At 41.3% G+C, this 14,246-nt stretch overlaps 2 long non-coding RNA genes across 7 annotated transcripts in view; both read right to left on the bottom strand.

The window, feature by feature from the left end:
• The window catches only part of LOC133213161 (uncharacterized), a 403,544-nt gene that overhangs the window by 267,032 nt on the left and 122,266 nt on the right, over window positions 1-14,246 (bottom strand). The window lies entirely within an intron of this gene.
• LOC133213160 (uncharacterized) overlaps window positions 1-14,246 on the bottom strand; it is a 138,215-nt gene that overhangs the window by 100,325 nt on the left and 23,644 nt on the right. For all 6 annotated transcript variants that reach the window (XR_009725707.1, XR_009725710.1, XR_009725708.1 and 3 more), the window contains exon 2: window positions 9,946-10,011. This is a non-coding gene — a long non-coding RNA (uncharacterized LOC133213160). The remainder of the gene's footprint in view (window positions 1-9,945; window positions 10,012-14,246) is intronic.

Below are 14,246 nucleotides of genomic sequence, written 5' to 3'. Positions count from 1 at the left end.
AGGGAGCAGAGAGTGCCTGGGGTAGGGGCCAAAGGCCACCATAAAAGCTGCCAGAGATGCATTTCTGCTGCTATGTGATTGTGCCAAGTGCCTTCCAGTGTGTATGAAGGGGCCATTCTGCTGCCATTACATGACCTCTTTTCCTTCGTTTCCTACATGATTTTTCTGGCCTCCAAACTTGCAAACAAAATGACGATTTGGCAAAAGTAGAGCCCATGTCTTTGGAAACATACAGCACCCTCCAACCTCACAGAGGGGGAAAAAATCCTATTGAGGCAGCTGCATTAATGTTTCCCATTGTAGAAGTGGTTTTGAATTCTGCTGCTGGTTTGGGATGTTACACAGTTTAGCATAAAATCAATTCATTGTTAACTCCATTGTGGTTGGATCTTATGGGCATGCAGCATTTCTTACTCTAAGTTACATTTGATTTTTGATTGAAGTAAATCCTCTGGAGATACTTACAAAAGGCACATAGCCTGCTTCAATTCTTCCATTAGAAAACATTGGCACTTCGGTAACTTCAAGCTGCCTCAATCTTTGCAAACAATAAAAAAAAAAAAAAATAAAAACCAAAACAGCAACTAACTTTTTTGGCTTTTCAGTTTCAGTTTTGCAAGAAGTTGGTACTTAATTCACAACCTACTTGACTATGTCTCCAAGAATTCAGAATTGAAGTTTATGCTTTTCCTATTATGTTCCTATCATTACATTTAAATAACAGCTACCTATCATCTCTAATATTTTTGTTGTGTCTAATTTATCAGTATATATTACCAAAAAACATCTGGGCCATGGGTATTTAATAAACAGACCAAATCCTCAATATCCAATTCATCGAACTTAGGCCAAAATCTGTGTATCACTGATATTCAATCAGCATAAAGATAGAAATACAGGAAGAGTGAAAAGAGAGAAGAAGAAGAAAAGCAAAAAAGGGAAGGAAGACATAGAAGTGTGTCAGCTACATTTTGGAACAGTGAAAAAGTGAATATGCCAGGGACTAGGGAAGGTTTTCAAAAACACTGAGCACTGGCATAATTTGTCTCCATTGAGGTGGTTCCCGCATTATGAGACTCATAAGCAGAGACATAAGCTAATGCAAGGATTGTTGAGCTCTGCCTTCTGAGTATGTGCAGTTTGCTAGTAGCTCAAGTGCACTCAAGCTGAGGATGAATCACATGGCCAGGAACAAAGCTCAGCCATCATGTAATTCCTGTCAGTCCAAAATTGCATCTGTAACAGGAAGCAAGTTAGCAGGGAGGGCAGAGGCTAGCATTGCTAAGTTTCTCTGTCATGCAGTTTTATGTTCTCCTTTCCTGATTATGCATTGGGAGGCCATAAACACCTCTTGCTGGTGAACTGTGCCCACTGCTTCCCCTTCCTTGGCTCTCCAGGATGCCAGCTCGATGGCTCTCTGCCTCTTGAGAAATTTGGCATGCCATTCAGTGGGAGAGTAAAGCTTATCCTCATTCAGTGTGCTCACCTGGTGCACACATTCATTGAGTCAGACTTCCTGTGAATGACAGGAGGAATCTCATTTGGCATCTCATCTGATTTGGAGGCCAGCAGCTAGAAAATACAATTTTATATGCAAACTGAGCACATACAAACTGAGGGACTGTGTAGAACAGAACTGTCCACAAGTCATTTAGCCCTAGCACAGTACTTTTGTACTAAGCAAACTTTATCTTATCTCTGCTCAACCCAGTCAAGATGGCACTCCAGCAATAGCTCATTATCTCCTTGAGCGTCCTTCAGAGGGAGCCGAGGAAAGCTAGAGGGTTTTTATTGGAAAATTGTATAACAGCTTAGAATCTATTGCTTAAGCACCTTCAATAGCAGAAAATACATGGGCTGCAGGTAAGCCTTCTGTTGTGATTCCCACCCACAACTGGATTACAGGGCAGTTCTTAAATAAAGAACTATTCTGAAACCCAGTCTGAGAACAGAGGACTCCCTGCAACTGAATGTTTTGAGAGTTTGGACCCTCCTGGCTCCAGGGGATAAGCAGACACTTTTGCAATTTTATCGAGAACTTTTTGTCACTGCTGTAACCAAACCATTGGCCTCTGACCATAGAGGTGCAGAAAGAGTGACAAGTACTTACAACAGAAAATATTTTGATAGATAAGAGCACCATAGTCAGTTCTACAGAGACTGTAAAAAACTAAACAGAAAAAGATCTTAGTAACAGTTTAAAGAGAGCAAGTTCAACAAAATTCACCAAGCACCTTAGAAGAACAGGTCATTTACACTGGAAGGGCATTGAAAGGGACTGGCTAAAATCATAGTCATATTCAGTATGCCATATTTTAATAGCCCAATTGCTCTAAATGAAGTTTAGTCATTATTTTGAAGAGCGCAAGTTGCGATCACATACATGAAGACCGAGCTCTAGGAACTCTTGATAATGATCGTGTAGCATCAGCCACAGCCACTAACTGTAGAAAACAGAACAGAGAAAAAAACTATAACTTAATTCAGAAAACATCTTGGAGAGAAAGATTCAAAGAGGCTGAACCATTTGCTTCAGTACTAGTGATAATCGGGCCTATTATGTTACACAGGAGAGCTGTTGCCAGTGAAGTGAAAGGCATGGCATAAGTGCCTACAGCCTATACTTCACCGATTCTATATGATTGTCTGTGGAAAAACTCAAGATGGCTCAGTTTGCATAAGTACACTAGTGCAAATATTTACATAAACTATGCCTTTAAAATAATCTCGGTTAAAATTCAAGCTAGCATACTTCTGGCATGCTTATCTAGTCTTGGTGCAACTGTCTGCCCTTCATATTGCTTTATGTGGATAACGCAAACAGTTGTTAATGACGCATTTTAAGTTACATTCTGCTACTTTTGAATGGAGCAAGTCATGCTGCAGAAGTCCCACATATCTTCTCAAACTGGTCAAGCCCCAAGCCCTGCTTCTTAGCAGAAAAAAGCATGTTATTTTACTAAGTGCATCTGTATATGCATATGTATCTATGCATGTATATATTCATATTATGTAACTTTGATATATTAAACTGCAGATAGTATACAGGTGTTTAAAGTCTTTAGACCTGGCTGCTTCAAGTTATGCCAGTTTGATGATCTCCAACATGTTGTGGAGCTTGGGGATTTGTCTTCTCTTTTGGATATTTAAGCAAACTGAAGGACTCACCACAAGGAAAACCTCATTCTCTCCGTTCCATAAAACTGGGTTGAAAGCCTCTCCAAGCCATTTCTACTTGTAGTTTTTCTCATGCACTTTTTCTGGTTTCTGATATTCAAAAACAAGAATCACAGCACACACAAGAGGAAAAAAGACAATAAAAGGAAAAAAAAAAAAAAAAAAGCCTGGAGAGAACAGAGCAAAATCTTATGTGAGCTGAGGAGGGCTGAACCCTCCAAAACCCACAGAGAACGTGGCAGGGCTGAGAGGCTGAGGTGGTCAGAGCTTCTGCCCCTTGGAGGGAAGAGCTAAACTACTTCAGAGAGCTCAAACCATGCACACAGCACCAGGAGGGAACACAGGCAGAGGAAGAGTTTTAAACTTGAACTGTCCATTTAAAAACATAATTAACAGCAGAGGCCACAGTTAAATTCAATGGCAATCTAAACCCTACCCAAACATAAGACAACAAATTTGGTCAGCTTCATTTGCTGAAGGTTAGTTGAGTTCTATGTGAAATATAACTGCATCCTGAAGGTCTTAGTAAAGAACACTCACAAAATACCAGTCTTAAACACCTGGGAGCACAACAGGGACTGTCCCGTTTCATCACAGAACATAAATCTAGCAAAGCTTCAAACCTGGCTGCAACTAAAGCATTTGTATCTCAAATCCATAGCTGTCCTTTCTGCATGCATCTCTGTTTTTTACCTTGCCCTCCTCCTGCCACGAAATGTGCAATAATTGCACAGCAGATGACTTTTGTTTTCTAAGAACATGACATGGCTATTATTAATGTGGCCTGGTATTAGTCTGTTTTCCTTTTCATCTTTATCAGACATCTATATCTCTCTCGGAGGTCTTGTTTACATAAAACAGTGCACTTGCATGCTTGGTGCTTAATGAGTTTCTGTATAACGGAAGAGAGTGGGTAAAGTACACTATGCTTTCTAATTATGGATCATTTGACTGTGTTACGAGAAAGAACGTCAGCAAATGGTGCCAAAAAGCTTCTTTCTAATTTCTTTTATTGCTATAAAGAACAGCCATAAATTATGAGTTAGGACAATGTTGCTTTGGCTCCAAGCAGAAGCAGTAGGAAGAGAAAAACCCCTGGCTGTGCTCGTATTTCATGCTCCCTGAGCAGTGACTGGTTCCTTCCTACATCTACACGGCTCTGCCAAGGATAGTATAATAAAGCTGGTCAGACTCTGGTCTCAGTGGGTCTGACTACACTGGGGATCTGAAGAGAACTTTCCAGCTTTAGGTTCACATTTTCCCTCAAATACCAAGGAGCCTTGAGTGCATGTAGTCCATCCAACACCTCCTGTCAAAAGAAAACCCACGTGAGGAGGCAGCAATGGAATCATGGTGTGCCAGTGCTCTGACCTGTAGCCCACCACTGAGCTCACTGGCCTCATAAGGACATCCAGGCAACTCATGACATTTTGATGGCCCTGGGAATTTTAATCCACACTCAAAAAACTGAGAGTTTGGTACAAAAGTAAGACATGCACACTTCATCATCTGCTAGCACAGGGAGAGGTACAGCATAGCTAACTGGCTCTGCACCCTTAGCAAACAGCAGCTTCCACAAAAACCTTCATCAGAGAACATGATTTATGCCCTTTCTCTAAGTTTCACCAGCGTAGTTATAAATGACTGAGTTCTTCCCATCAGTAAGTCAGTCACAGTGTTTGTTACTGCTGATTCCCCTGCATAGTGCAACCACAAGCTGTCTTGTGCAAGCTCCCATGAAGCCCCACCACAAAAGCATACCAGAGGTATGCTTAACAAACAAAGTGCCATAGCACATGCATTTCAAGCCTACTTTGGGCCAATTCACTGGGCACAAAGAATCATGTTTCCTACAAAAGCTGCAGGAGCAGCAGGAAAACAGAGTGGATGAAGTTGCTTTGAGGTCACCTTTGTCTCCCTCCAGCCTCCTTTCCCTTCCCCTACCCTGGGCTGCATCCCCCAGCAGAGCCAGCCTGGCTCTGCAGTATCTCTGATGGAGCCCAGCACAGCTAGGGTGGCCAGGGGCGTATTTTTTTGTATATTTTGCAGTACAGCAAAATGAATGTGTCAGATTAGCCAAAATTGGCACCCTCAGCCCAGAAGTCCAAATTGGATTTAACAGTGAATAAGAAAAGCGGTATCATCCAGTAAATAATGGAAAGCCAACTTGCCTGAACCAGAAAATTATTTCAAAGTATTATGCTGATACTTACTTCAGGGTAATGGAAAACTCCCACTGCAAGTCAGCAATAAACTTTTTTGTTATGAAAATGAAGTAGGAACATTCTTACATTTTGATTTTTTTACGTGACAGTTCAGTAAGATATTCCTTTCCTCCAGTAGAATTTCATATTAAGCCTTGCCTTGATATAAGAACAAAGTAGATAAACTACCCAAACTTTCCATTTAACTTGTGGAGCATCATGCCCTTGTTAAGGGGTCAAGCTGCTGAGAATATCCTATGTCACGCTGGACGAACACACTCTGGAGTAAGAGAAGTAAGATGTCAGAGCAAATCAGTGTCAACAACAGAGAAGGGGTTACCCAGTCACACCTGTTGTAGAAATAAAAAAATCACAGAATGACAGAATAGTTTGGGTTGGAAGGGACTGAATGATCATCTCATTCCAACCCCCCTGCCATGGGCAGGGACACCTTCCACTAGATCAGGTTGCTTAAGGCCCTTGTCCAGCCTGGTCTTGAACACTGCCAGGGATGAAGCACCCACTTCTATGGGCAACAATGCTCAGTGCTTTAGGAAATCTCTTTGGATCTGTTTATAAGTATAATTTGACCAAAACATTGCTGATCCCAGGCTAGAGACATCTTTTATGGTAATTATTTTGTTTTATTTCTGCATGCATCTTTTTCAGATTAAACTAGTAATTTTTTTTAATTAAAAAATGTCCAAGATGTTTCCCTGGCTGAAGACTGATACTTCACAAGCATCCATGATTACAAGGCACAGTACATACTTGATAAAATAGAAACATGTGCAAAATGCAAATTTCAGATAGTTACAAGACAACATTAACATTGAATGCTATGTGTGTGCTTTAAGAGACTGGTCTTGCCTTGTGTTAGCCCAATGCAGATAATTCCTGGTATGCTGAATAAGAAACATAAGACTGTCAGTTTCCTCAAGAAAAGCCATTTCTAGAGGTGAGAGCTTTCAAGAACATCAGTCCAAAAACATGGAAGAGCAAAAGCCTGTAATTGCTATAGAAAATCTGAGCTAATGTAAAGAATATGGTAAAAAGAAGCAAAGCAGCAGAGGGCTTAAGGGGGGAAAGGGAGAAAGAAAAAAGTCGTTCAAAAGCCAGAAGATTTTTCAAAAGCAGAAGGTAGAAAAGGAAACAAATACCAGTAAACAACAAAAAAATTGTCATTATTTTTTTGACCTACAGTTATTTTCAATTGCTTCTGGAGCAGGAGGAAACAGGGTCCTTTTTTAGCTCGTGGTTGAATTCAAAAGCAAGTAGAAGAGAAAACCCAAGTGTGGGGGTGCTTTGAGTGTTAGATTCAAGTGCTCCTGAGCAGCGCACTGCTCCATTTCAGTACAGAGGAAAAAAATAAATCTAGGCTTTCTAGTGAAATAGGATATTTATTTCTGCAGCATACAGTCTGATTATTATGGATCTGCTCCCACAGGCTTCACGCAACTCCTTCCTTAAGACTATTTCCTATAGCTCCATAATCCACAACGCTGTTCCACATAATAACAGGCTAATCATTGCCCTACTTTTAAAAATGCAAAAAGTTTTTGACATGCTACAAAGTGGTACTTCCCAAACAGCCCATAAACCTGTCCAGCAGATTCCTCCTCCATTTCCTTACTTGCTGTTATCTCCCTTAGTATCTTGTCTTGTAGAGTTCAATTTAGATTGCAATATCTTTGGGCCAGAAGACACGTAAATCACCTGTGGCTCCACACAAATATTGAGTAACAGCAGAATCTGGCTTTAGAGCCATAAAATGATTTCCAGGCTTTAAGTTCTAGAAGTCTCAAACTTCTAGGCATTCCTACACAGGTAACTGACAGGCAGTACTCCACAGGCTATCAAGTGAGAATAAAAAGGGAGTGAGAAGGGAAGCTTTTCAGAGCCTTCCTGAATATTTTTGCTACATTGCACAACTAAGTTTTCAAGCTATGAATCTAGGTTCCCAACCACACCAGTATATAGCAGTTCCCAACCACTTTTTGAAACTAAAGCTTTAAATCCTGATCCTGTTGAAGTCAGTGATAATTTTGTACTGTCACTACAGTTATTTGTGTCCAAGTGACATGAGCCTTCCACAAAGGGTTTCCATCATAAACTCTTGCCACTGAAACAACTAATGTTCATGAACTGAACTTGGCACCGCTTCCACAGTTTATTTTTTACGTCATTAGGCTCTATAGGAGATCCACATTTATCTGATACAATTATACAAGACATGCTAAAAGTCCAAATTTTACCAGTATCTTCAAAAAGCTGTGGCAGGGAAAAAGCTGCAGCAGGGAAAAATTAGCTTGAAGTGAGAATGTGCAATCCAAGTATACAATGGAAGTGTTCAGATCCTAAGGAGGAGGAAGGAAATTGCGCTCCTGCATCACTATGTGATACCATGGTGCCCCCTCACATGAAATACAGTACAGGTAAACAGGAGGAGAAGAGAGAACTAATTCCATCTTGATCAAAATGTTTGACTTGAGGAAAATAATGCATTCTGGGACAATCAGGCACCTCTTTCATCCATAAGGCAAGAAAAACTTGCTCTAGGAATTCCAGAGGACATAAAAGCACTAAAAGCAGTTATGGGGTTTTTGGTCAGACTCATGGAGTGTGCAATATCTTTTCCCTTTGGCCAGCTTTTCTGAAGGGGGCCTAAAGGGATGCTGGGGATGGACTCTTCATTAGGGACTGCAGTGACAGGACAAGGGGTAACAGGTTTAAACTTAAACAGGGGAAGTTTAGGTTAGATATAAGGAAGAAGTTCCTTACTGTGAGGGTGGTGAGGCACTGGAACGGGTTGCTCAAGGAAGTTGTGAATGCTCCATCCCTGGCAGTGTTCAAGGCCAGGTTGGGTAAAGCCTTGGGCAACATGGTCTAGTGTGAGGTATCCTTGTCCATGGCAGGCAGGTTGGACCTAGATGGCCTTAAGGTCCCCCCAAACCTAGCTATTCTATGATGAGGTTAGGAGTCCTGCCCCTAGCTTTTCTTACTGTGACTGAAGAGCAAAAGAGAGCCAGCAGCCCACATCCTAAGTACCAGTCACAGTCCATGTACAACCATTGTTTTAAACTGTCCTTCAGATTTGAATTAGGAAGTCCAGATTTGGCTCTGATTATTTCCACCACCACCACCACCCACCTCTCCCACCCCCTGAGATCATAGCTATTTAGATGCTGAGTTTAATTTGGTTTGAAGCCTATGTAAAGGAGATTGGTCCTGGTACACCACAAATGCCTTGTGTCTCCCTTGGGAGAATCCCATTCTTCAGACCATAGTAACTGAAGAGGAAAAGAATGGAGACAAACAAGGCCAAATACCCCTTAATTTGCCATGGGGGTTGTATATATGTCCTCGCTGTATGCTGCACCACCTCAAGATGGGAGCCCCATTTCCCATAACTTTACTGGCATGCCAGACACAAGCACTGAAGGTTAATGTATTGATATGAGAACATGAATTGGGCAATTTACATCTTTCTGCTAGAACACAAGTAACTATTAATAATATGCCTTCTAGGCTCAGCCCTTTGTCTAGGGCAATTCTGCTGTACACAGCCTGATCCCACATAAAACACTTTTCATGAAAATGCAGTTAGGCTTATCAGCACACACTGTATCAATACACATCAAATAGTCTTCATATAACAGGATGTCCAATGCCTAAATTCCTTGTTGTAGGATGGAATTTCACCTCAAACACATTCAAATATTCCAATATACAAAGTGCTCTTGTTACTAATGAAATATGCAATAGTACCTCAGTAACATGTTATATGCTTGGGCTCTTCAGTTCGAGATACATGTGCATCTGTATTTGTCAATTTACTTTAGGTCTTAGCATTTTGAAGTTGCTATGGCTATCTGGTTTGTATGATAGTGCCCCTCAAAGACAAACAGTGGCCACAGAATACATCTTGGATACCAGGCATCTAGAAATGGGTGCACGTGAATGGTACTCAAAAAGGTGAGCTCTGACATTGAGCTCCACAATTCCTGCAAGTAACTGCAATTTTGATCTGCTCTGAAAAGCTGATACGGTGCCTGGCTGTCTCTTTGTTGTAAGAGGCTGGGAATTTCCTGCAAAGCATGTAATATGCTTGAGGCATCAAGTTTTTTTACATTTATTTGCCAGAAAAAGGGTGTATTATTTGGCATTTTTCCATGGTGACTTAATTCAAGGACTACGAACAAGATGGAAATGGAAATGGAAAACACCTTTCAGTTACAGAATAATACTTGCACACACTCTGAATCTTGATAGTTGAAACCACAATAAGCACCATAAGAACCAAGCTAAAACCCCAAAGAGATTGATAGCAGTTAACTAAAAGCATCATGAAGCTAAGCACAGTAGAGCTCTTTAGAGTTCACTGGCCAATGCAATGGGGATAGAGTGAGGAATACTGGGGTTTGTCCTCATACTGGGATCCTGGGAAGAATAACACCACTGCATCTTGTCTCAACTTCCCCATCACAGACAGATGAAACATGCTTACCCTGTGGTCAAAAATGAGGCAGCATATAATACACATAGTACTGAAAATTCATTTTACCTCAAGTCCTGTGGTTCAAGATTCTTACTACCTTTTCTGGAGTTAAAGGATTCTGTAAAAGTCCTACTTTGCTTAAAAAAAGACCAAACAGTTTCAGTCTTCCTTCATTATAAAGTGTGATACCATGAGTCTTGAGTTTTCAGGAAAGCAACAGAGAGGTGACCGCATCAATGAACTAATATAATTTAGGAGCTTGAGTTGCTTTGGACACAGAGACCTCAATACCACATACAGTAAAGGTATGTTTTGAGATCCCTAAATTAAATACTTTAGGACCAGCTCTTTTAGATTTTGGTTGCAGTTTTTTTGTCTGTTTGTGATTTCTTCATGCTGAACTTGAGATACCCAAATGTTCTGAAAGGGGCAGCAACTGAGTATTTAGCACCACCACCACCACCACCCCCCCTTCATCATACTCCTTTAAACAGACTCCACAGATACAGAGACATTGTTATTACTAGCAATTTCAAGCAATGTTGCGGTCCCAACCTCAATTTATGTTTTAACAGGCTTAAACATCACTAATTCAAATCTTATGTTACCAGGATAACCTCAAGAATGCCTCCAGTTTAGTACCAAGTCACCTGGCCACAGCCAGGACAAATACAAAAGACTGTGTCCTTAAAGCTTTTCAAAGCCCCATTTTTCTTTTTTTAATTTTATAAGCAGGGAAAGTTTATTTGTGTCCTTCAGAAGGGCTACTTTTCCTAGACCACCAGAACAAACTACTTCTGGTTTTTGCAGCACCCTTGAGGCTGAAATTGGGATATTTCACAGAAAGGTCTATGAATATGAACAAGATAAAGATCAATTGATGGTGTCCACCCGCAGTGATCAGATCACATAGCAGTTCATGATGTAAACCCAAACAGAAGGGAAATGCCAAACGTGATGTATCTTCACACTCCTGGGACCTGCCTGTCTATTCTTTCAACTTCATCCTTGTTCCTATGCTTCTGGTCACTTTATGGTCATAACCACTTACTGGATTTACATAAAGTAACAATTTAACTAGCTAATTCTGTACAGAAGGGGTTTTGTCGTAGGTTTGGTTTGCTGTTTGGTTGTTTTTTTTAAACAGAACCCTCTTGTCTCTTTCCACCTTGTTTCTCAAACTGACTTCCTGCAGCAGATGATGAAACCTGCTAGCTCCTCAAATCAGCTGTGTGGTCTGGTGAAACTTTCACAAAGTTCCATGTGTGAAACATCAAGCCTTAGTCAACAGTTGTGTCATGCAAGAGATACAATGCCAGCAGGGCAATCAGGAGCAGACAGTAATGAATGTATGGAAAGCCAGAATTTATCGTGTGGTTATTGCTAGAATTTGTTTAAAAGCAATCCTTTAATGCAAATGTTGAATGCAGATTTCTTTGAAATGATGTAATTTAAGATTAAGAGTTCACATGTGGAAATAGCTAGACTGATCATTAGACAGCAAACAAGGGAAGAGCATCCTCAGACTTTCTACAAAGTAATGTTCTTCCAGTTGCCATTTATGTTCAAATCCAAGTCTTGGTATAAGAAAAGCTATTGTACCCATTATACACACAAGCATTTCAGAGCCCAGATCACTATGCAGTTTTGTAGCAAAATGATAGAGATTTTTAAATAAACTATTAAATTGTTGCTGTCATTGTCTTGACTTTCATTGTCTTGTATTTTATACAGCCAGCTGATGTTCAAATGTGTTTTGTGATTTTAATCTTCTCCCTTAGGCTTACCCACAAAACGCTACCACACACTTATTCAGCAAATTAACTAAATTATTTCCTTCCCAAATAAAAGCTCAGATCTTCATGGGGAAGGCTGATGGGTTTTGGCAGAAAAGTCTGGAATTATGGAGTCACTAACTGTAAATCAGCTACAACCATAGATCAAGGAAGTACGGATTCAAAGAAGGCCACAGTGAGACAAATCTTGATTTTGTTTATAATTTGTAACTTCACTGACATCAGCCGAAGTACAATCGCACTCCTTCAGATTTGCATGCTCACAGTACACAGTCATACATATGCAACACAGAAAGTTTGTTTTCACCACAGCAACCCACTTGGCCAACTTCTTCCCTTTTACATCTATAAAAGGTACAGATAAGCAATATGCAATTTAAAGAAAATACATAACTTGTAATTTAAGAATCATTGGGAAGCTCATTATGGACAAAAATCAGAACAGGGAGAATTCTCACTCTACATATTAGTTTTGAGGGGCTGCATTTAAACAATAAGTAATCCTTCCTACAGCCATGAGATGCAACCCGAAAGTCACAGACAGCCTTGGAAGAGAGATTCTTTGATGGTCAGACGTAGACATGCCAGCTGGATGCCTTCCTTCTAGGAAAGAAAGCTTTACATCACTTATTTCCTAGGCACAACCTTCCTGCCAGTCCCACTTACACAACCTCAGCAGGATAACCTATTCTTGGTCCTATAGAAATAGCATTGACCCACACTGCCCCCCCCAAGTCAAAGGTGCAGAGCTTCTTAAGCTAAGAACATCCTTCCTCTGTAATCCCACTCCCCTTTTCCTCTGGCTGTCAACAGCTCCAGGTGGGCCCTGTGGGACTTGAAAGCACTCAGCTGATCAAGTAGGGATCACCCTTCTTTTAGCAGTGACAAGAGAGCTACTTCATTGCCATCCATCCATCACACACAAGTAAGGGAACAAGAGGGATGAGGATGCTGGGGGGGGGGGGATCAAAAAAACCCATTCAACCCCACACAGTGCTCATCTCAGTGTTGTTTCAGGGGCTCTTGGCTGCAGGCTTGTGCGCTGACCATAACTTTCAGTGTCTATTGCTCTCCAAGCTCACATAACTTCTGGGTGGCCTTTTAGGCAGATGCAGGAGACTGGCCCCCACCACATACAACTGTGGAGACATTGCCTCCCAGGGCAGGCTGTCTGCACCAATGCTGAGGATGATGGAGGGTCTCTGTTTCCTTCATTTGCAGTGGAAGGATTTGAGCTGAATACTGTCAAGTGCTTCCTGTCCTGCACACACTCTTGTCAAAGAGCTCTTTGGAGAATACAGAAAGAGGATTACTGCTAATAGCTATCTGCCTGTCATTTGAAAATCTCAAGCACTGCTTGCTGGATTTTCCTTGTGAATTTCTAATGCACAATACTACAAGAGCACCTGAAAGGAAACTTCGCAGGGAGTACACACAGCAAGCAACAAAATGGTGAATACCCTGTGGAGCAGAAGTGAAGATCACAGCCTACGCACCAGATACACTGAAGCCTTTTGGAGTACCAAAGAGGCATGTACTTGAAGCCATTTTGCCATCAAAGTAGGTTTACCTGATTCATTCCTTTCAGTGGTGCTGTAATTCATTCCACTATGCATTTTAGAAACAGTCACCCTGGGACTGCATTCACTTAGTATAGTTAGCAACATAACGCTACCCAGGCAGTCCTCCTTATTCAGCATCAGCAATTAGACTTTCAACTGTGCAACAGACAGTAAATTTCTTGGACCAAGCTAATAGCCTCATTGACCAGGCCCTAACAAAGGGTCCAATATTAATCCCATGGGAACCTTCAATAGGAACGATTTCTGACCCTCAGGAGTTTTGACTGTGTTTTATTTAAACAACATAACCAGAGCATTGGCATAGCCTTTGGAGATGCTGCATCTAATTCTTGGAACGAGACAGCAGAAAAACACACAAGGTGTAAAGAATTGATAAGATGATCAAGAGCTCACCAGCTGATCATGCACATTAGCACTCTGCTCTCAAAGAATGAGGCTGCCATCCAAAAAGCCCTGTGGATTACAGGAGGTAAGGACACACATTTGCAGTGCCTTGGATTGGTTTCCTTCACTTGGCAAGGGAAGGACAGTAAAGACATTCATGCTGACCTCTTTGAAGAGCACCCTAACAACTTAGATATTCCTTTGGCTCAAGACAATTCCTCTACAAACCACACTCAGCTGTACTCTTATCCACAACTTGCTTCTTTTTGTCATGCTCCTACCTCAACTTCTGAACATTCTTCAGCTGCCCTAAAGAAGCAGCCTTGCAGCACACAAAGCCAGCTGTGAAATGTGATTTCAGTCTCTGACCACATGCCCCCTACTGATGGTTCTCATTAGTGAGGCTGACAATACCCAACATCTACTTTCCCTTTGACATGCTTCTGCCCTGTTGTGGGTTAACCGTGGTAGGTAGCTGATGCCCACACAGCTATTCCCTCACTCCCACAAACCCTAAGTGGGATGGGAGTGAGAATCAAAGGCAAGTGTGGAAATCATGGGTTGAGATAGTTTAATAGGCAAAGCTGAAGCTGCATACACAACA

This window comes from Neopsephotus bourkii, unplaced genomic scaffold, assembly GCF_033783945.1.
Source record: "Neopsephotus bourkii isolate Nb327-2 ecotype Australia unplaced genomic scaffold, CSIRO-AGI_Nbou_v1 NB_787, whole genome shotgun sequence".
NCBI classification, from domain to species: domain Eukaryota; kingdom Metazoa; phylum Chordata; class Aves; order Psittaciformes; family Psittacidae; genus Neopsephotus; species Neopsephotus bourkii.
This window is presented reverse-complemented; position numbering and strand designations above follow the sequence as displayed.